A 23355-nucleotide genomic window follows, 5' to 3' on the forward strand; every position below is an offset into this window, starting at 1 on the left:
TGGCATGAGAGAAGTTATTCTTCTAGAATAACCCCATCAAATTAGACAAGGGAAGAGACTCCTTTCTCTGAATAGTCTCAAAAGGGTATCTTCTTTTTCCTTCAGTCCCCAAGGGTGACATGCTTTGCTATGGAAAGGCCTGAGGCTGCTGTTGTCCCTGGGGGCCTTCTGCAGGTGATGCTTCCCTTCTGAGGACTGACCCAAGTAACAAAACCTGTTTTAGGGCCCCATGCATCCCCAGTTCGCAAGCATTGAGGAGGGAAGTGTGTGTGTGGGGGGGGTCTTCCAGCCTTCCCTCCTTAGCGCACCCTGCTGTGCTGCCAGTGGGTGTATAAATAGTGCCCACAGCATACTATTTTGGTGACAAGCTTTTCCCAGGATTCATCCAAAGAGGTATGTGCACAAGTGTTAAAAATAACGCTAAGCCCTGCCCAAACACTGGCGTCGGTTCAGGGATGGTGTTTTGGGGCTCTTCATAGAGAGCCCTGGCTCCTGGGTGGGTGCAGCAGAGGGGGTCTTGCTGCTTCCCTATCCTCGCTGCCCCACTGACCAGAGAGGATGCTGACCTTCAGCAGATCTGCTGTTCCCCAAGAGGATGTGAGACTTGCACTTCTAATTAGGCTATTTGCTACTGGGCTTTCCCTGCATGTCCTGTGCATTATCTCTGGGTCTAACGGGAGGCACAACGCCAGGAAATGCCAGGAGGGGTTAACCTGGGCTTTAACCTGCTGCCAGCTCCCTGCCACTGGCCAGATCTAGCTGCTCCTCCAATGTCTTGTGCCACAGCAATGGCATATGTAGACGTTCTGGACCTACGTTAGGTTTATCCTGAGCTGGAGATTGGTATAGTTGTGGAAGGCATATTAAATTACGTTGAATTATGTCTGTATGTTGAATTAACATCTATAGCTCTGGACATCCTTGTTATCCATATAACCACAAAAAATAATTGCAAAATTTTGCCCTTTTGATGGGCTGGTTGGTGCCTGTAACTGGAAACCAGACCCCCCTGCAGAGACTGCAGGGATGCTGGGGAGCTGTGCTCCTGGGGCTGTGTAACCTGTGCAGGCTGCCTTGTCCCACTGGGGAGATGAGAGCTGCAGTTTGTTACCCTCGGGCTGGGTTTTGCCTGTTGATGCTCAAATCCTGTGCTAGGTATGTAATTCTCCCACTCTCAGGCTGCTGGAGCATCAGTTCCTTTCTTGTTTTCAGGCCACGTGGGCCAGAGCAGCAGACCCCACTGCATCCTTGTGTATGGAGTCCAGAGCTGATAGAAATGCATCTTGGAGGGCTCGTGCTCCAGGGAGCCCCATCAGAAGACAGAGATGCTCGGTCTTGTAGACAGGTGTTGTAGCTCTGCTGGTCTAATAATAATGATGTGATGTGGCTTAATATGTGGAGCCTTCTGCATGGGAGAAGAGGAAAAGAGCTGAAACATCGCCTGGCTGCAGGCCTGGGGCAGTGCTTGGTCTCACCTATCTGCTCTGATTTGAAGGCAGTGGTGTCATGGGCAGGGAGACCACACTTCTGTTTCGGTGTCTGAAACAGAACTATGGCATTAATCCCTCCCGATAGCTCTTTGGCCTCCGTATTTGTATCTCCAGATACATCTGTGCTAGTTTTGATTTTGAAGAGGAAGAGCCAGATACTTCTGCAATCTCTAAATACATTACTTTCTGAAGGACTGGATTTATTTTAAGCCAATATGGAAAATTGCTGTGTAAGCAGCGGGCATGCAAAAACTGCTGAAAAGGTCACAACTGCTGCTTGTCACTCCATGCTTCACCTCTTCTGATGTGGGAATACTAATCCTGGCAGGCGTCCCCAGGGATGGAGGAAGGGTCCTGCCAGAACATGGTGGCCAGGAGTTTTCTCCAGCCGTTGCACTGAGAATTAGTGAGAGCACAGCAGCTGCTTGTGGTTTGGCTTTGGCTGTCTTATCTACTGTGCCCAGCTCTCACCTGCTCTCCTCCCCTTCTGGCCATTTAGCTGGGCTTCTCTTTTCCTTGCTATGTGTTGAAAGGCTCTTGATGAAGTTGTGCACTGGTTGGAATGCTTTCTTAAGTGTTGCATTCAATGGAGTGCACTGGAAGTACAGACTTCAGAATTGTCCAGAGGTGGAAAAATATTACAGAGATGAAAAGCATCTGCCTCTTTTTTTTCTTTCTTTTTTTTTTTTTTTCCAGGTATTGTGAGGCAGAATAACCTGCTCACCTTCAATCTGCAAACCTTCAATCAGGGGCATCCTTCTCTTCTATTCCTCTGCTCCTTCCTGCTCCTCTCCCATGTCCAGCCAACATATGAGGTCTCTGAGTCATCATCATTGCTGTTTATTATTAGGTCTGAGCCAAGGCACCGTGTATTATCATTATGGAACTCCTGAGGGCACTTTCAGCGCTCTTTCCACCCTGGTATGCTCTTGTTCCCATGGCTGGAATGTGTCTGGGATGCATGGGGACACAAGACCTTGTTTGCCATCTTGAAGCACCTCTTTGCTGGCTGTTTGCTGATGTGTTTCTGTGAGGTGCCAGAGCACCACACCACAGTTTCCAGCAGTTCCTGAAGTGCTTAGATATCTCTGCAGGGAGCATCACAGAGCATCATGCGCCGTCTCTTTAGTCTACCTCACCTGAGGGTAGAGCCCTATTTCAGTCTGTCCACTGCAGTCTAAACTCGATGAGTTTGTCAGGAGTCTCCTGTGACCTGCTTTGTCACTGGCACCAGGTTACGGGCACTGTGTGAGCCCAGGCTTTGCCCCTACCAGCTTTTGCTTTCTATTTTAAAGAGCACGTCAGGATTTCCTCCCACGCATGAATCCCCTTTATCTCTATAGCATTTCCTTCGCCGTGGGTCTTTTTCCATCCTGAGCAAAACTGCTGCGCACAGTGCATGGACACATACTTCCCAGGTCTGGCTCTGTGCGCTCGTGTGCCTGTCTGCACAAGGATGGCTGCCTGCTGGGTGGAGCGTGCCTGCAGAGGAGGCAGACCTTGCACAACTGGCCACACTGCAGCTAGATGCTGCAGATTAGACTTTGTCCTGATTAAGCATACACCTGTAAGCACTTAAAGCCAAAGGGTTGTTTAATCATGGTCTGACCTGACACGGAGACCTACAGTGCAGCTGAGTGACAGTCCGGTACAGCCTGCCCTATTAGATGGGAAGAAGTCATAATCACCAAAGAGAAAGTTAGGAGGGTTATCAGCTGTGGCCAAGGGTCACCTTCAACAAGACCAAATTTATGAGCAATGTCTCTTCACTGTGGTGGGTGAAACAAGGATGAATCCACTGGCTGAAAGCTGTTATTGAACATATTCCATTTAGAAAAAACAAACTCGAGTATGTTTTTAATAGATATTGGATCAGCTGGCATGGGATGCTTCTCCACTCTCAGTCTTCACCTGTAGGCTTGCTGTATCTTTCCTGAAGCATATTTCTCTTTCTTCAAGTATTCTACCTGAATAAACCGCTCTAGGCTTTTAATCCTGCATTAGAGGCTGCCTGGTCCTCTGAGTCAAACAGAAATCATATGAGAATAAGACCTCCAGAAGTCATGCAATTACATCTTTCTAACCCAGGCATAGTTTACTCAGACTATGCCATTCCTCATGTTTCTTCATTTCATCTCTCTCGAGAAACTCCCAGGGACTGGGACATCATTGCTGCATCCCATGTCTTTACAGTCCAGCCCCTTCCCTTCTTCAGTTTCCCCTGATGCTGTGGCACACAAAGTTGGCCAGGATCCTGAGCTGGGCATTTCTTTGTCAGCAAACCCAGACCAAAAAAAACCCTTTGCAATTTCTCACACTAAGGGCTTCTGAAAACCAACATGAATGCCTACCTCTAAATAAGTAAAGCAAAGATCTTCTGAGACAGACAGAACCATGCATCGTATGAAGAAAACCAGTCTTATCTCCTGAGTGCTGTGTTTTTTTTGTGGAATAATGAATGTTTTATGTGTCATACCTGATGCTTAACCTAAACTTCCCTTGCTGCCTGTCAGGCAGCCTATTCCTGTTGCCCTGGGATGTGGAGAATGGCTTATTAACTTGTTTTTGGCAGCAGCCTTTTATGCATTTCAGAACTGCTTTAATGTACCCCCTGGTTTTCTACAGACAGCTAACCCAATTGCTTTGTAATTTATTCCTTTCTGTTTTTTGTTGCTGTCTTTGAACTGTCACCAGTTTGTCTATATTTTTGCCAGGCTGGTGGAAAGCTGGGGCACGTACCAATGTTGGGTAGAGAGGAAGAATTACTCCATGTCTTGTGTATGGCATGCCTGTTCACACAGCCGGACTTATTGTTTGTCTGCTTCAAAGAAAAATGCCACTATTACTCAAGTTTAGCCTGTGATCTATGGTAACCACAAATCCCTTCTGAATGAGCAGGTCATGCATGATGATCATGGGTGAGGATGTGCAGTCTGTGCAATGTGAGGTGTCATAGTAATGATTATAATTTATGTCCATTTGCTGTTTATGTACAGACCTTTTCCCTTCAGCTAACAGATGGTACAGATGAAGATTAAGAGACGACCACTCCATTTCAGAGCCAGCAGGTTAAATGCCCAAGAGGTGGACTGAGTCTCCAGGATTTAGATACAAGCCTGCAACACATGGGCTTTTTAGCAGACGTTTTCAATGGCTCTTCCTTAACTGTTTTGTTTCCTCTCCTCTTTGCAGCTTTTCTAAGCGCCTACTGGGATGCGGGTGTCCATGAACACATGCAGTCTTCTGTGTGGCACTGGTGTCTTATTATCTGCCACTCATGTGCTGCTGTGTTGCTGCTGAGGGATGGTTTTTGAGTGTACCTTCAATGGTCTCTTCTAATCAGAGCGCTTTGCAGAAGTACCAGTTATCTAAGGATTGCTTTACTTGGCACTAAAACGTAGCAAGCTGGGGCAAGTATCACTTCAGAGCTTGTTCAGTTTGGGTGATAAATGTACAACCTTGGGAAAAAAAGCAGTATAAACAAAATTAATAGCATGCATCTCTAATAAATCAGCTGGTAGCTGTGTGCTGCCTGGGTTTCATGGTGAAGGTGGGAGTGTTTGAGAGCGGGGAGGTCTGCTGGAACACTTCGTGGTGAGCTGACAGCTCTCTGTGCTTGGCTTTTGTTGTTGTTCTGAGCAGCGATGGCAGAGAAGTGCGCAGGCATGCGCAGAGGGAGGCGAGTGTGGGTTTTCTGCGTGAAATCCAGAGCAATCTTCATACTTGCTGTTGCCTTGGAAAACTGGAATATTTATGACTCAGTACTAAAACAGGAGGCTTTTTCCATTCTTGGATGTGGCCTCTCTTGTGTCCAAGAGTGACGTTTTTCTCCTTTCCTGTTTGACCCTTTCCTGTTTGCTGTGCTATGTCCCACCCATTTACAGCCTCTGAGCAGAGGCTTGTTTGCAGCACAGCCACCCTCACTTGGAGTCAGCCGGGTGATTCCCCTGCAGAGGGAAGGAAATGTCACTTCGGTGTACACCATGGGAACCAGAAGCAGCCACCTTTCTTGAGCAACGCTTGCTGCGTACCCAGCGGTCTCTGGTTGTGCTTAGTGTGCAGACAGTGAACCATCTCAGGGCTGCACAGATTCAGCTCAGCCCTGCAGTTTCTCAGCTGCTTAGCTGGAAGTACACAGTTTTTATTTGCGGTCAGAATATGAAGCAATGAATACAGCAGAACTGTGGCTGCCAACCAGCTTCAACATATAACATGGGAAATTAGGACTTTCTTCATGGCAGTGGGGAACTCATAGTTTATGGAGAAAATGTATTAGTTTAAATGCTTTAGGTAAACTGTGCTGTAGGGACAGGATTGTTCCCATTTTGAAAATTGATTTTAACAGAAGTGAAACCAGTAACACCTTCATATCTGTTGTTAACATGGGCTGCTCAGATCAAGTGGTTGATTGCCAGATTAGGTGCATCTTTTTTTGGTAACAATACCCCTTCTATTTTTCTTTTGCCAATGTTTTGATTGGTGAAAGAGTTTTTATTCCCAGTCAGTGTATCATCAATATTTGAGTGAGTGCTTGAAGAAACAGGGTTGCTGTTACAGCTCAGCTCCTTCTTCAGGCACTTTGAAATCTCAGGCTGCATCAGTTACATCCAGGTTTTGCTTTAATTTAAAGTATACTGTACAGCTTTTTGAGCTTTGTTTATCAGATTGAAGCTGAGACTACAGACAGCAATTCAGGAATTGTTCTGCTGTTTCTGTCCTGATTTCCCTCTGTCTAAAAATGTTCAGCTATTTCTTTGTGCTTCTGCATGGGGAGAGCTGAGTATTAGGGCTGAAAGATGGGCACTGGCATTCTTGGATCAATTCTTCCTTTCCCACAGCTTTCCAAGGATTCATATCTCCTTCTTGCCCCAGTCTCCCGCACGTAAAATGTTGATAGTATCTCTTTCCTGGAGGAACAGTACGAGCATACTGGGATCCTGGGCTGCAAGGGACTGGAGACAGACAAGCTGGTTGTGGGCTGGATTTGGATATCCCGTAGCCATCTCAGTATTGTTGAGATATGTGGAACTCAGCCCAGCCCAGTGGGAGCCATGCCAGAGCTAGTCCTATCTGTTAGTTGTGACTTTTTATGGAGCTTGTAACTGTCTCCGTTCCTGGGCAGTAAGGCAGCAGCCACTAACATTAAGAAGGATTTGACCTTAGTACAAGGAAGAAGGAAATCACTATAGTGATTCGGATGAAGAATCCACCTAGCCCAGTATTTATTTCCCAAAAGAGGTTGCAGGTGGTCAGCTAGGAATGAGTGAGAGCAAGGCAAGCAGATAACGGTATCTCAATATTTTTTTTTTCAGGGATTTGCCAAGTCTGTTGTATTTTATTTGTTTAGTAACCTGAAATGGATCTCTCAAGTGCTTGTCCTGATTCCCATTGAACCCATGTGGACTTCTGACTTTTTTAGTCCATAATGCCCTTTGCTGAGAGGTAACGAGCAGCAAACAGGCTAAAGGAAGAGTAACCAGAATGTTGAAAGAGGAACTACTGGTCTGAAGGGAAGTTGTTGATACAGAATAGCCTTGAAATGAAAGCTATTTAATGTGTGAGTTAATGCTCTGAGCAGTGAAAAGTAATATTGCTGATTATGTTTCCTAAACACAGAGTCAAGAAACCTCATCAATTCAGAGGCAGTTCATGGTTATTCAGCAGGAAGAGCTGGGTTGTCCTTAAGGAATAATACAAATGGGAACTGGATAGTTCAAAATTGCATTGTTGTGTGCATGAGAAATGAGCAAAAAGTTCAGCTCCAGCTAGGAGCTCATGGGGAAAGTGAGAGAGATGGAGAAAAACCCAGGGTCTATCAGTGACCTTCAGGATAACTGTGAGCAGCCATGAAAAGATAAATGTCATCCACTGTGACATATTAGAAAATTATTTGTACCAGAGAATAGGGACATTTTTGTATTTTAAGGCATGGTGAGATCTGGCTTGGAAGATTGTCAGCATTTCCCATCACACTCTGAAGGCTGTATTTAAACTAGGTCATGTCCAGAGAAGGGTTACTTGTGATCAAAGCATGGAGAGCCTATCTAATGCAAAGTGATTAAAAAAATGGGATGATGTAACTTTAAACACAGTCTGGATAAATGCTGACATTAAAGATCATTTTTGGAACAGGAGTGAATAGGGGTGAGCGACACATGCGTAAAGATAAGCCAGAAATTTAGAGAAGGTTCTTAAACATCAGAGGAATGAATTTGGGAATTAATTCTGTTAGACAATGGTTAGCAAACAACAAGAAATGTTCATCTGGGGGGGAGGGGGATGGAGGGAGGTAAAAAGCAGCAACAATCTTTTCATTTCAAGCCAATTTTTTATTTGGAGGTGTGACTCTGCCTGGGGTTGCTAGCCCTGAAGAAATCACTACTGCTGTTCTGGGCCATAGGCAGGTCTTGCTGGGGCAAGACCACCATGGGGTGGGTGCCTGGTGAATACTGCTGTTACAGATGTGACTGCAACCTGCACAGCCCCACAAGCTCCTGTGCCTCTGTCCTGAGACCTGTTCCGAAAGGGATACCCCATTGCTCTCTACAACGACCTGAGAGGAGGTTGTGGGGAGCTGGGGGTCGGCCTCTTCTCTCCCATAACCAGTGATAGGACTAGAGGGAAAGGCCTCAAGTTGCGCCAGAGGAGGTTCAGGTTGGAAATGAGGAGACCTTTCTTCTCAGAAAGAGCGGCCAGGCACTGAAACGGGTTGCCTGTGGAGGTGGTGGTGTCACCATCCCTGGGGGTGTTCAAGGAAAGGTTGGACGTGGTGCTTAGGGGCATGGTTTAGTGGGTGACATTGGTGGTAGGGGGATGGTTGGACCAGATGTCTTGGAGGTCTTTTCCAATCTTAATGATTCTATGATTCTATGATTCTGTGATTCTATGAAGGCAGGCTCAGCACGGATCTATAGGCGACCCTCTGGGGAGTGGGGACTGAGAGGTCAGGCATTGGCATGATACTACCATGTGCTTTCCTCAGTCTGGTTGGATTTTTGACCTGTCGTTCAAGAACTCCCATATTTGTTCCCACTTCACAACGAACAGAAAAATTGTCAAGTGCACATTGGTAACAATTAGCCTGTATTGATCTCTGTGTTTGAGAGAGAAATGTTCTTTGACCTCAAAGAGGAGGGATTGCAAGGGTGAGGAATGGGGAATGATTTTTTTTTTCTTTTTGAGGATTTTTATAAAGTTTGCAGCACCCCCTGCTTTCCTGATGGCCTGTGTGCTCTGTTGCTCCTTGCTCCAGGTGAGAAGGACCATACTGTTGGTTCAGCTGTGACCAGCATCCCTCTCTCTGGCATTCCTGAATCGTCTGGGATGGTGGTGGATGGGGTTGCATTGTCTCAGGGATTCAAATTTCTGCCACAAACGTTGAGCAAGGTGGAAAGGCAGTGAGCTGCTCATGGATGCTCATGGATGGTCCAGCACCTGGGAAAGAGCAGTAATGTCCTTCCCTCCTGTGGCTGTGCTACACATGAGGTCACGATGAGCCAAAAGCTGTGACCTGGGCATGTCCTTGCAGCTTTTGCTGTGAAATTGCAATGAAAGTGGGAATGCTTCTTCCTGTTAGTACATGGGGGTGTGCCGACCTTAGTGGCTGATTGCTGCGTGGTACTTGAAGGCAGAAGAAGGTACTCCTGCCAAGGCAGAATTTAGTTGGGCTTTATTTTTCCCATAGCGCTCTGTTCATTTCCTGGTTGCTGTCAGGAGCACAAAGTGCTGCAGGTACATGTGGGTCATACCTAGCATGAGTGCAGCACACGGGGCTCCCCTTGAAGGGCGCTCTGCCGCAGCACAGCACTGGGAAGGGAATGTGTCTCCTCATTTGGAGTTCGTGGGTGGGAGGAGGCGTCGTGCATTCACTTCTCATCCCTTTGGAGCAAGGGGGAATGAGGTGAGATGGCAAAACCACTGTATAGGTAATAAGACTAATGTTTCTTGATAAGCCAGAGGCCTGTCTGAGGCCACACGAGCATGGGGAAAGTGCTGAACTGAATAACCGTGATGGGGAGGAAGGCACACTTGTTTACATTCGGGAACAGTTGAAAAGTTATTTTTCCGAGGGAGCCCCTTGCTTGCTGCATTACTGCCTCTGTTTTTTTAACAAAACGGCCCCAAACTCCATCAGCCTTGGCGTGCAGATCTGCCCCTCAAGGGAGGCATTTGCGCTGGTCAGTCGGTCAACGCTGGTGTCCCGTGGTGGGGACAGGGAGGCGGGCAAGTGCTCAGCCTGCCAGCATTTCTTCTGCCTCCCTCAGTGCTGGCAAGGCCCGCGGAGGACTGGGGAGGGCACCAACATAGTTTCCATTCTCCTCTCTGCTGTGGGAACGAGTCTCCTGGGTAACAAACGTGCCTTGTTTTGCTCCGAGCTCGCGGCTGGGCCTGGCCACCTCCTTCCTCCCCGTCCCGGCCGAGCGGGCCCGCGGCGCCTGCTGGAGCCTGCCTTGGTTGGTGCTGACAGCACAGCAGGACGGGTCTCAATGGGTCTTTCTGGCGTAGCTTTTTACATACACCTCTCCAGGGGCAGAAGCTTCTGCGAAGTACTGTGTTGCCTTGTTTTATTTGGTTGTCATTTTGAGTGCATCATGGCATAGAGCGAAAAGTACTCAGGCCCGTGACGGTTCTTCCTTTCTTTGTCCTGTGCATCTGTGTGACATTCTTACCTGTTCTCTGACTTGTCTGTCCCCTCTGTTTTGGAGGTGGGTTTTGGCTTGTGGACGTGGAGCTTCTTCCTCCACAGATGCTCAGCTTTGCGAGCTCTGCGGAGCACAGGGCAGCGGCTCTGGGAGCGGCGATGGTGGTGGTGATGTCCCTCCAGGATGGCTCCCTCAGGGGAGCTGCTCCAGTGCTGGGATTACCTCCCCTGAAACAGCCTGGAGCACATCTGGGTTTGTGGTTATGCACAGATGAGACCAAAAAAAAAAATAAAAATACTGCACTGGGGAGGAAGGAGAGGGCTTCAGGTTCTATCCAAAAGAGAAACCCTAAAGGAGCCATGTGTGTCCCTCCTGTGCCTCATAAGGAGCTGCACTGACTTGAATATGGAGCAGGTTGTGGCTGCCTTTGGTGAAAGGAAGGGGGTGAAAAAATCCTTTCATGTAGTCCTGTGATAACAGGAGAGCCTAGCCTCTTGCTGGTGGAAATGCTTTGTTTCAGGAAGGAGGGTCTTACGTGGATTGCTTTGTGTACATGCCAGGATTTAGCCCAGGTTGTGGGCAGCACTGTAATCACAAGCTCTGCTTAATAGTTGCTGGGATCTTGGCTTGATATTCCTTGTGACAGCTTGGACTTCAGAGATCCTGTCACTGCGAGGTATTTGACACTGGTCAAGGTGCTTGTGGCTGCATCTCACTCTGGGGGTGACTGCGTTTCAGGGACACTGTGTAGGTGCTGTTGATGAAGCTCTCTAAGACAATGCACTACAGAAATGTAAAAGAAGCTTCAAGAAGCTTCTTGTAGTTTTTCTGATCCTTCAGTTTTAAGTCCTCCCATCCTCCTCCTCCTGTGCGTTACTTTGCAGACGAGCATTTTATCGCCAAGGGCTCTGGCTGCCATTATCAATTGTAGAAACACAGCAGTCTGGTTCCTTTTGCTTTCATTTACAAAGCCAGAGGAGATAAGACAGCTTACAGTCACGCAGCATCTGAAACCCAAGCTCATCACCTAATAAGATGCTTCAGCTCTGTCCTATGGCATAGGCTTTGATTTTATTCTTCTCCTCATGCTACCTTCTTTATTTCCCAGTTCCTGTAAGAATCAATCCTCCATCTTCCAGCCTGATTTGTTCTCTCCCTTCCTCTCTTTCTCTGCTCCCTCCCATGCCCTCCCTTGTCTGAGGTCCCACAGGGACTAATTGCAAGCCGGAGTGGCAGTGCTGTGGGCATGCTTGCTCCTTCACACGCAGCAACGTCACAGCAGCAGCAGCAGGAGCATTGGAGATGTGATTGCGCAGACCCTCTGCATTGCCAGGGATGCAGCTGTAACAAAAAAAAATAATTGACTCTGTGTTTCCCACAGCATCCTGGTGAGAGAGCACGGAGCCCACTGGAATCAGAGTGCTCAGCACTGCCAGAGCGGAGCGTGTGCAGGGAGAGGAGACGGGAAGCAGAGGATCTGTGGAAAGGTGAGATGGAGAAATGAGCGGGGTGGGAGTTTGCCTTACTGATGGTTTTCAGACCGTTCATTGTCCTGTGAAGCGGCTGGCTTGCTTGTTTCTGCAGAGATTGCCAGCTACCCAATGAAGCTTAAAGATTTTAGGATCGCTTTGTCTGTTCGGAGGCTGTGTTGCTTTGGAGCTGTCGTGATTATAATTATGCAAGGGAGTGAAGAGGCTGGTATTGCTGTGCAGAATGTGTGTTTGTCCATTGTGGCTATGAAATAGCGGTTGTCACGTCCGGGGCTGGTTGTGCAGAGGCGATCCGCATTTCTCCCCAACAGTGCGCTCTTGGTGCAGTCGCACAGCTCTCCATTGTGTCTGCCATGACAGCCGAGCCCACACGGATTGTTGTGGTCCCACGAGCTGTCACGCTCTCTGTGCATCCCCGGCGGTGATGCTGCTGTGCAGCTCAAAAGCTGTTTTGACAGACAGCACTTCCATGAAAAGACAGAAACAAAAGACGCGAGCGCAGGAAGGGCTGCTGTCATTATGGCTTTTGGCTTTAAAAAAAAAATTCTTTCTTTCTTTTTTTCAACTGGTAAATCAATTGCTCAAGGGGTATTAGGATAAAATAGTGTGGCAGGTTAAACCTTGCTCTTCTAAAAAATGATACACTGGGATCTGTGCAGGCTGGAATCCTTTGTGTTGCCCAGGGTGTGTCTGTGCCGGCTGTGTAAATGAATGCTTTCTCCCTGCCTCTTTTCGCCGATCAGATGAGAAAGGTTATCTCAGAATGGAGGAATTGCTATTTTTAATTACTGAGATGAGTGGTCTGGGCTGGGTACCAGTTACTAAAGCTTAATTACATGGACCTTTTATAACCAAATCCATCTTTACCCTCCTCCCTGCCTTCCTCCTTCTTTTCCCTCCCCCACCCCCTGCACAAATCCTTCCATCAAATTGCTGCTACACATTCAAAAGGAGAAGAGCTTGAACAAAGAGAAGGATCTATGTGGGAAAGGGATATGGATTGATCAGGATGACAGTTAGTGAGAACAATAAGGCAAAGGTACGGAGGAATGATTTGGTATCTGTGATGCAGTGACATGGCTGTAGGGGAATGTATACACGGGAATGTAGTAATGTCAGTAAATAAGCAAACAGAAGATGCAATCTTTTGGGGTTATAGAAAATGCTGAACACGTGGGGTTGCAATTGTAGGTGTTTGGGAGGAATGTGATGTTAATGGAAGTTACATTAACATTGGCTATTGAGAAACAGATGAAACAGAGACTGGATTGAGGGGTGTTGTAAGGGTGTGTGGAGTATGGGGGAGTATAGAGATCTTCTGCATTTATTTTTTTTTAACCTCCAAACACCTAGAGCCTTGTCTACCTAATCAGTGCTGCTAATGAGGGAGCTTGGCAGGTCTAACCTCTTCACAAAACCCTTCTGTAGTGTGCCAGCTTGGCAGAGTGCTTGGAGCAGCTTAGCATTGAAATGACCCGAGAATAGTTCAGATAAAGCATCTTTAGGCCTGTCAAGAGCCACGGGATGGTAGGGATCATATAGATAAAGTGGTGAGTGTTTGGCAGAGCTATAGAGGAACGTTGAAGCAGAAAAGGCAGGTGTGAGGAGCATTGCAGAGCTAGAGGAACAGAAAGTTGTGGGTCAGAGACACACAGGGCACAGGGGAGGAAATATGGGTTCACGGTCAGGGAATGTAAATATGTTGCTTGTAGTATCATTCTCCAGCCTCTCTCACTGCGTTCCCTGTGTGCATCCCCACCTGGTTTGTCTATATAGGCACAGCCTTTTCTGCAGCAGTTGTCTGAAGGAACCATTTCACTGCTGCGGATTCTCAGACAGTCGCTCCCTCTCCGTCCCCCTCCGTCCCCCTCTCTTTGTCCCCAGGCCTCCATCCCCTTCAGCCTGATGGGAGTGGGTAATGGGATGTGCTCCTGGTGCTGTGAGAAGAGGGAGACATGCTCCTGAACCGTGTTTGTGCTAAGGAGAGGTGGTGCTGCAGAGCAGCCTCTTGCAGGAGGGTGCTGGGGGCGAGAACAGCACATGTGCATCCATAGGTGCATCGTGGGTCAGAGGATAGATCACTGCAGGGTACACACACGCATCGTGCTGTGAAAGAAAATTTGTGTACGGTCTGTTTACCACATTTGCGTAACAGAATAAAAAGAAGGTGGTGCAGCCTGCTTTGCTGCATGGGAGGGAACACTCCTCAGGACGTGCAGGCAGTGCCTAGCTGGTAGGTGCCACTCTTACAGGAACATCTGTTAAGCCGTGAGAGTGCTCAGATAATCTCTGCCCTGAGATGCTTGAGCCTAAAAGATGGACAAGAGCTTCTGATGACTGGAGCTGACTGAACTGATTCATAGCAGGGAGATAAAATCACAGCTGTGTGTCTTCTTCACTGCCTTGATGAAAAATGGAGGGATGAAGTGCAGCTGGCTCCCGGGGTCCAAGGGCCTGCACCTGCATTGCACAGAGTGCAAATGCCTAGGAGAGTATGCAGTGCACTCAGAAATGGCCTGCCCATGGCTCCATTGCTGCCTGTCAGGGTGTCTGATGCTCTGATAGCAAGCAAGGAACAATTTCTCTGTCCCAGAGATGTTAATTTTCTTGCAGTCTGATGCTCCTGGTGAGACAAGGTCTCACCCTGGTGTTATTCCTGGTAGCCAGACAGTAACCCACCTTTAGCAACCCCATGTTGCGTTTTGCCCCATTTTTCATTTATTTCTCAGTCTCATTATTCTTTGCCAATGTTTTCTGAAAGCCTTATGTAGTGTTAAGGCCAGGTTGATAGATCTAACGTAGGTCACTTCCCTTCCTGTTTCAGAGCAGGTACAGGCTTTGCCTTTATTATTTGCCAGCCACCTGGCTTCAGCTTCTTTCTCTCTTTCTTTTTCCTCATGGGTGTTTTTATTGAAAGCTCTGTTGTTAGCTGTGATCATGCAATGGTTTTTTCATTGTTCTGGGATCAAAAATATCTTGTCCTTTCTGACTGGAGTGCATTAATCTCCTTGGATTTGTTTCCACTTCAAATGCTCATTTCCTTCTCTGCACCCTCTTTTCCCTGTATTGTCTAACCTGTCATTGACGCAGCTTCCATGTTCTTCTTCATGCCAAAACAGTATCAAAGATGAAGTCTCTACTTGACTGTAATATCCTTCTTGGTGTGGTTATTCATTCAGTTTGGTCAGGAGCCCTGTTCTTCTAATTTCCTCACCTTGCTCAGTGATTCCAGATGTTTTTTTACATATGATGTACATTCAAAGTCTTTTCTGAAGTAATTCCCTGAGCTCTTTGTTCTTGTTGGCTTTATAACTGTTTTGCCTGGTATGCCAAAGATCTGCTCTTTAAAAACTAAAAAGGTTTCATTATAGAGCTGCTTGCTTTTTACTGTTCTGTTTAATGTAAACTGGATCAGCTTGAGATACTCAGTCCAAAGTCATTTCTATATCATAGACTCTGGGCAATATCTCAATAGGCAAGGTCCTCATGCACCTGAGTACTGATTAAACACAAGAAATGCAAAGAAAAAGTGAGAGAGGTAGAGATCTGTGCGTGTGGGTAAGACACTGAGGATCTGAGATGGAGATGCCTCTCTGTCAGCTGTGGAATCACATTTGAACGAGAAAAAATTGTCCCCGTATTTGTGGTAGCTATTAAAATTCCATCGGAGGTGGGAAAGCTCACTTGTCTGCTACCTTTGCTGCTTTGTGCAAAGAATCCTGATGTGGATAAAGTGCTTCTGGCAGTCTGGTTTGTAGGTCCAAAAGAGCCAGAAGGCTACCTGGTTCCAGAACCATGCAAAAGGCTGCAGGATAAGGCTTGGAGGAGCTGAGGGAGCTTGGCTGGCAGGGGGTGGAATCCATAGCAATGATCAATGACAGCTGTGTCGGTAACCAGCCTTAGCAGGGATTTGTTGTGTTATCTGCTGAGCAGGCTCCCTGCATGCCGCAGCATTCATCTGGAAGTTGGTTAGTCTCCAAAGAGAAAGTAATGGGCTGTCAAAATGGCTCTAGTCCCTGATTCTGCTCCAGTTTTCTCTCTTGACGAAAATTATTTTAGCATTCATTTTCTGAAAGAAGTGGGTCAAAGCAGGGACACACCTGTTAAGATGAGAGCAAGAGCAGGCTTGTCCACGAACTCTCCCTCTCCCCACCACAGTTGTGTTGTAACCTCAGGAATGTGCAGATAATGTTTTTTCTCTATCCATCAGGCACATGCAAGTATTTCTCACTGGGCAAGGCTGCTGGTGGTTTGGTGGCAGTGGTATTCGTGCCATGGGCAGTTTTGTTCACGATGTATCCCCACCAAGAAACTGCAGTGTGGAGGTCAGGGCTCAGTGCTCCAGGTGCCACACAGAGAGCAGCGTAAGAAAGAGCCTTTGTTCCCAAAAGCTCTTTAAATTGATAAACAGACCAATAGGTAGAGCTGCCAGGTGGGGGGAGCTTAAAGAAACACAGAGATGAAGATTGAGATGATGATGATTCAGAAGAAGAGAAGAGATGATTCAGGTGGTCATCTAGATAGGAAAAGAAAAAAGAACTGCAGTTGTTAACTCTTGGAAAAAAGCTTCTCTGAGCTGCAGTGTGGGTAGGAGACCCAGACTAGAGTATGCTGTGTTCTTGGGAAGGGGTGGGACATGTGGACAAGGGATGGGTACTGGACTGGGAAAGTCTGCCTTCCCGCTGGTTCCCAGATGCACAAGAGACTCACCTGTGCATCTGTGGCTCTCTTTGCTCAGGAACGTTCCTGCATCCTAGTGCAAGGAAATTAAAAAGCATACTTTTTTCAGGATTTTTGTTTTGGGGGTGTGAGAACTCAAGTTATCTGTGTGATGTTTGAACCAAGGAGTTGCTTAACCATGATACAGTCAACTCTGGGAAAATCTTGTGCTCCTGAGCGTTGCCTAACACAGACTTGATGTGACGCCAATTAGATCATCGCTCAGCTCCTTCTGGCCCCCAGGGAATGGGCTCTTCAGGTGCTGCCCTTGAAGGGAGCAGGGAGTCCATGCTCCCTACATCGTTAGGCTAATCTCACTGGTTTGTTTTAATTCCAGAGCCACACCTGATTAGGGGTGAGCTGGCACCAACTGCAATTACTTCTGGAGAAGTGTGACCTAAATGCTTTCAGTGGGCAGGTTTTTCTCCATCCTGCTCTGTACACATTGGTGAAGGAGCAACCACATGCCTACTTAGCCTCCTTTTACCTGGTACTTCCAATTCACTTAAAGTGCTTATTAAGGCACCTTCTTTTGGTCCCACTCTAAGGCTCCCATGGCAAAGAGCAGGAACACAGGCATTGTGCTGTCTTGCCTCGTGTGTTCTCTGTAGCTCAGATAGCATAGCTGTCCTCACAGATGTCCTTCTCGGCAGGGAAAATGACCCATCTGGTCCATTCACAGATTCACAGATTCACAGATTTCTCTAGGTTGGAAGAGACCTCAAGATCATCGAGTCCAACCTCCGACCTAACACTAAGTACTCCACTAAACCATATCCCTAAGCTCTACATCTAAACGTCTTTTAAAGACCTCCAGGGATGGTGACTCCACCACCTCCCTGGGCAGCCCGTTCCAATGCTTAATAACCCTTTCGGTAAAGAAGTACTTCCTAACATCCAACCTAAAACTCCCCTGTCGCAACTTTAGCCCATTCCCCCTCGTCCTGTCACTAGGCACGTGGGAGAATAGACCAACCCCCACCTCTCTACAGCCTCCTTTAAGGTAACTGTAGAGAGCGATGAGGTCTCCCCTGAGCCTCCTCTTCTCGAGGCTGAACAAGCCCAGCTCCCTCAGCCGCTCCTCGTAAGACTTGTTCTCCAGACCCCTCACCAGCTTGGTCGCCCTTCTCTGGACTCGCTCGAGCACGTCCATGTCCTTCCTGTAGCGAGGGGCCCAAAACTGAACACAGTACTCGAGGTGCGGCCTCACCAGAGCCGAGTACAGGGGCACAATCACTTCCCTCGACCTGCTGGCCACACTGCTTCTTATACAGGCCAGGATGCCGTTGGCCTTCTTGGCCACCTGAGCACACTGCTGGCTCATATTCAGCCGACTATCCACCAATACTCCCAGGTCCTTCTCGGCCAGGCAGCTTTCCAGCCACTCATCTCCCAGCCTGTAGCTCTGCTTGGGGTTGTTGCAGCCCAGGTGCAGGACCCGGCACTTGGCCTTGTTGAACTTCATGCAGTTGACCTCAGCCAATCGCTCCAGCCTATCCAGATCCTCCTGCAGAGCCTTCCTGCCCTCGAGCAGATCGACACACGTACTTAGCTTGGTGTCATCTGCAAACTTACTGAGGGTGCACTGGACGCCCTCATCCAGATCATCGATAAAGATATTAAAGAGGACCGGCCCCAGTACCGAGCCCTGGGGGACATTGTGCTAGGGAAATTTGTTATTCTTTGTAGTGAGGCTATTTCCAGTGCCTGCTTGCACTGTATTTTTCCCCCTGTGGACCAACATTCAGACCTTTCCCAGTAACTCAGCTGATAAAGTCATAAACCCACATACAGGAAGATCCAGTGGAGGTGTAAATAATCCGTATTTCTGGTCCCAAGATATTGCTGGCCCACACTGAGTATCTTCCCTGGCTTTGCCTCGTTCCTTGTGATCCATGGCAGGAGCGACACATCTGCCCTGAGGTCTGGCTTGCTGTGGCTGCCCTCTCCATCTCCACTTGTTAGCACGTGAACCGTTGTAGTCACTCTTAAGGGATTTCTTGCCTGAATATGGCTTATCATGAGCAGTGATTGTAGCTCGACCCTTCAGAAGAACAGCAAGTGGATTTCAGCAGGCATCTGCACTTAGTCATTTTCTATTGCCAACAAAATGTTCTCTTTAATCCATATTCAGTGGCATCTTACTTAATCTACTGCTAAGAGTTATCCTCCAACCGCAGGTCATAGTGCTTGAAATGGCCATTGAGGGGAGCATCTTCCTTACTCAGATGTCCTGCCTCAGCTCCATGTCATATGCCTCATTTTCATTTCTGCAGACACTTGCTATTTATAATTATTGGATGTATAACGCACTCTGAAGGTGGTGACTACTCCTCATGTATGTAAGCCTGACAGCCTTCTTGTTCCCACTTGCTTTCCTTCTCTGTTTCCTCTTTTCCCTGCCTTTCAGGGGGAACTTGGGAGAGGGAAGGTGAGGCTGCAGCGAGCACAGAGAGACCTCAGACATTCCTAGAGGTCTCTATCCCCCAGGTCAGTAGGGTTGGTCTGTTCATGGCACAATCAAAAGGGAGGAGAGAAGAAACTGTCAGAAACAGGTATGTCCCAGCACTGACAAGCAGTGGGCATGATGGCGGTTATCACACAAATGTGGCAACACTCCTATCGCAGGTCGTTCAACATACTTTTGACCATATCTTGCTGAGACACCGATAGCAGTCATTGATCTATTCTATTCCCTGTGCTTCTGCTGGTGACTGCACAAGCTTTACAGACCCCCAGAAAAGCCTCCATCTCTGTAACTGACCCCTCCCAGGCTTTGTGCTGCTGACATGGTTTGGTTTTGCAGGGTGTAGAAATACTTTTAACTGAAGCAACTTGTTTGTATTTGTCCTGGAGGTGCAGAGGGGTGATTCCTCTCTTTAACAGAGGATGTTCCACAGGCAGTATTTTGGTCTCCTATCTTGTTGCCTGCTTTCCCCTTGGCACAAGTTGAGGTTAAAAGACAAAAACCACAAAAACCTCTTGGCCTGCTGATAAAAGCAAAAGGAGAATCTTCTTTCATGGAGGCAGGCCACCAGACCTCACTGATTAAATAAGCAAATTTCACCAGACAAAATTTCTTTCAGTCCAGACCTTAGTCAGCCATTGAGGACCCTGTTATCTCTTGAGGGCCCAGAAAGAGAATTTGCATGAAAACAGGTAAAACTCCCCACATACCTACCCTAAGTATTTGTGGAAGTTGAAGGTGCAAAACCCCCACAAATCACACTCCAGAGGCAGTGAAAACAAACTCCTTTCCTCGGAGAATGTGTATTTGTAAAAAAAAAATCCCTTGGTTTCTTCTATGCTAGTCTTTTTGTAAGCATGGAGTTTCTGAGCGTGATGCTGACTTAAGTAAATGGTAGAAGAGTTTAACAAGGAAATCTACAACAGTATACTTTGCAAGGTTCCAAATTATCTGGCTTTGAACTACCAAAAGCCATGCTTTTGATGTCATGCTGGCCATGAGGAACTTTACTAATGAACATCTATATTTAAATGTTAAGGTACATAAGAAAAGGAATGGAAAATTATCGTCTTTTAATGTTGATACATAAAGCAGAGGGCATCCCACCACTGATTGGGAAAGTGTGTGCAATGAATTAGTCACCCCAGCTCAGAAGGATGACTACAGACTTGGTGGGAACTGAGAAAAAGTCCTGAATCTGAACAAAGTCCTGGAAAACTTTCAGAAGTGGAGAGACTGAAGAAACTAGAACTATTTGTGTGAGATGGGAAACTGTAGGGTTCATAATATGAAATAATGAATGGTTTAGAGAAAGAAGATAGTGATTGATGTGCTGCCCAGCTTGTAATGTCAAAGTATTCCAGAGAATTAAGGAGGATTATTTGAAACTAATAATAGGAATAGTTTTCACATACTGTGATTAATTAGTCCATGAATCTTGCTGTTAAACTCAAAGCCCAGCAATATTCCCAAACAGCTTGGCATTTGTGTGAATAACAAAGACTACCCAGTGTATTTATAGCACATGTTCAGAACAGAAGTTGTAGAGTTTTGAAACCTCCTGGTTGAGCTGAGCCCTATCTCAGTGTAAGGGCTTAGGAGGGACAAATTCTTCCTCACCACGTGATGTAGATACGTGATGTAGTCTTCTTTGAGACTTCTGGTACAGAGAAGACACAGCAGCTTCAAGAAAGAAGATTTCCAAATGTGGGCATGTCCTATAATGGAAGGCCTGGGAGCCTCCTGTCTTGAGGGATCTCCTCTACCCTCTTGAACGTGCTTGAAGTGAGTTAAAGCAGAGTGGTCATCCCTCTGGTGCATCCCCAGGAACGTTGACCTGCTCATCCAGTACAGAGCCAAGGATCATCTCTGTTTGCTCTCCCTTTTTCTCCAGTACTATAGGTCTGTGCATCCTCTGCAGCCCAGCAAGACTTTCCTTAGCAGAAGACCTTGGTTAATCCAGGGTTATCAGATTTAGTTAGTTAGACCCTTAATGCTCTGTTGAGCCCAGTCATTCCGAGCCTAATTAGCACATGAGCTGTCTTCTGGAGCATTATCCTAAAATAAATGTCTCACTCAGGGCAGCTGATCACTGTCCCAGCCGGAGCTTTACAAGCCGAGTTTGGTTTGAGTCGCCAGCCCCTGCTGAGGGATAAGTTTCTCCTCTCAGAAGAAAAGTATTTGTAATCATTAGTAGAGCCTGGTCTGCTTCATAAGTATTTTATTAAGGTTCTGGCTTGCCTTTTGTTAGTTCTGTTGCATGGAAAATATTCTGTAATGTAAATTAATGCTGCAGTTTCATCCAGATCCTCTGAGCTCTGCCTCGCCGCCGTGCAAACACATACACAAGTGGAGAGAGACGGGTGTCGGGATGGGGACAGCTCTTGTATGTGAGCAGGATGAAAACCTTGGGACTGCTCAGAGGGGTGGTAAACGCAGTAGGAAATAAAATGCTCTCCCTGCCCTAACACAAGGACAAGTAATGAAGGTAAATGTTGGTACATTCAAAAGGACTGACTGACAGCTACTACTGTGGCATGTAATTACGTATGGAGCTCAATGATTCAGGATGTTACAGGGCCCAAAGAATCAGAAAAAAAACTGGGCACTACCAGGGATGTCAAGAATATGTAGCACTATGATTTTAAGGGCACCTAGCTGTTTATGGAGGGGTTATGAAACCTGCTTCTGGCATAAAGCATTCTCAAGTAGAGGCTGCCTGTGTTGAGAGGGGGAAAATGGAATAGCCAGTCTCTTGTTTGTACACTTTGGGGTTATTACACCTCATGCTGAGCCTCTGAACTCCGCTGCCAAAGGCGAAGGACTGGGCTGTACTGGCCATCTGATTCAGTCCACAGACTTCTGTGCTCCCATGCTGAAATTAAAAATTCCCTGAGGCTGTTGATCCATGAAGGCTAAATATGTTCATCTGTCCATGGCTTCTTTCTCCTCCCTCTGTTTCTGAGCTAGTGGCAACAGTCGCCCTAGATTTTTTAATTCTTGGAAAAAAACAGCATTCTTGGTAGACTTGTTTTGGGCAGGGAGGTCACATCAAGACCTGCTGTGTAGGGCAAAGAGCAGTTTCTAATCTTGCACGGTCTCAATATGTGCTGAGAGCTGGGAAGGGTTAAAGTTTTCCGCAGTCTTGGCAGGAGTCAGCTGTTGGACATAGCTGCTGTTTGAAAAACCATTTAGATTTGCAGTGCGTGGAGGACCATCTAATAAAACCAGCCTGCTGCTGGGATGTTTTTCTGTTTGTGTTTGCTTTTGGGGCTTCTGATCCAGTTGCACACAGTATGTACTAAATTCCTTGTACAATTGCATAATTTAAAAATAATAAAGCTCTGCAAATGTAGGTATTCTGGATAGCTGGCAGAACTGATGCCCATCACTGCGAGGTAACGCCATACCTGCATTGCTTCTATTCACACAGCTGCTGTAACAAACCATTATACCACCACTGTGTTCAAGTCTGAAAATTATCCTGTAAGGGCTTTTTGACACCTCTAGCAGTTTTATTTGTGGTGGATTGGGGGGTGGGTAATAATGTAGTTGTTTCAAGAACTTTTTCCTCATTTTTTTTTTTCTTCAATTTCAACTGAATACCATATCCACGTTTGCTCCCCATTCTGCTTTTGCTATGTTGTTAGATCTATAACTTAATGTTATACATCTAGGTTGTACACCTATAATCTGCTGTCCCAGAAATGGTTGTTTTTCACTTGATACTGAGTGCTTTGTATATACGTGGAGCTCTGGGCTAAGCAGACAGTGAACATAATTTCACAGCCTCTTTACCTGAGCTGTCTTACGACTGAGCTCCTTATTTCTCGCATTTTCATCTGTGGTCGCTGATACTTTTGCCTTGCAGTAAGGGTTCGGGCTTGCTTTGCAGCTGTGATTCCTGCCAGGCATGGTCTTGATAGAAAAACGTTGCCATCTCAATCTGGATAGAGAGCAAGTAATAATGAAGTCATGCAGCCATGGAGTGGCTTGTGAGCATGTATGTGCCGACCTGCGCTGCAGTAAGATCTTATTTCCTGTGAAGACAGGCCTTCTTTGTCCCTTTTTGGGCTTAGCTCATCTCTTTTCCCCATGTCACGAAGGTGACAGGGGATCTAGAGATCCATCCTGAGATGGAACTGTACTCATTTGCTTTCTTTGTGCAGACGAAACTTCTGAAATTATCCTCCCATAACCTTTGGATAAGCAGGACCTCTCTTTTGTCACAGTCTGAGCAAAGCCGAGCTGTCTGAAGCCATCTTCCAGGAAATGTTAGGAAAGTCCTGAGGGCCCAGTGGGAGAGATTTGTGACCTATTAATTCTAGGGATGCTTCACATCCCCAGCAACCCCTGAAATTTCTGATGCTGAGAACATTCCCACCCATATGAAGCATCTGTGCCCTCTCTGCCTCTTGCTGTGATCTCAGGAGCCTTCACCCCTGCAACACACACCTGAGCAAGGACGGCTGCTTGCTCACAGTTGCATGTAGCCATATAACAGAGAGGCTGGGAACAGCCTTGCCGTCTTGTGTGCCTCCAGGCAC

The 23355-nt window shown here is 46.9% G+C and overlaps 1 protein-coding gene across 8 annotated transcripts in view; it reads left to right on the top strand.

The window, feature by feature from the left end:
- The window catches only part of RUSC2 (RUN and SH3 domain containing 2), a 54380-nt gene that overhangs the window by 9081 nt on the left and 21944 nt on the right, over window positions 1-23355 (top strand). For 7 of the 8 annotated variants that reach the window (XM_066987646.1, XM_066987644.1, XM_013200526.3 and 4 more), the window contains exon 2: window positions 11514-11619. The exons of the other annotated variant lie outside the window; for it this stretch is intronic. The gene's annotated coding sequence lies outside the window, so the exon portion shown is untranslated. The remainder of the gene's footprint in view (window positions 1-11513; window positions 11620-23355) is intronic. 8 annotated transcript variants of the gene reach the window in all.

Source organism: Anser cygnoides, chromosome Z (assembly GCF_040182565.1).
Source record: "Anser cygnoides isolate HZ-2024a breed goose chromosome Z, Taihu_goose_T2T_genome, whole genome shotgun sequence".
NCBI lineage: Eukaryota > Metazoa > Chordata > Aves > Anseriformes > Anatidae > Anser > Anser cygnoides.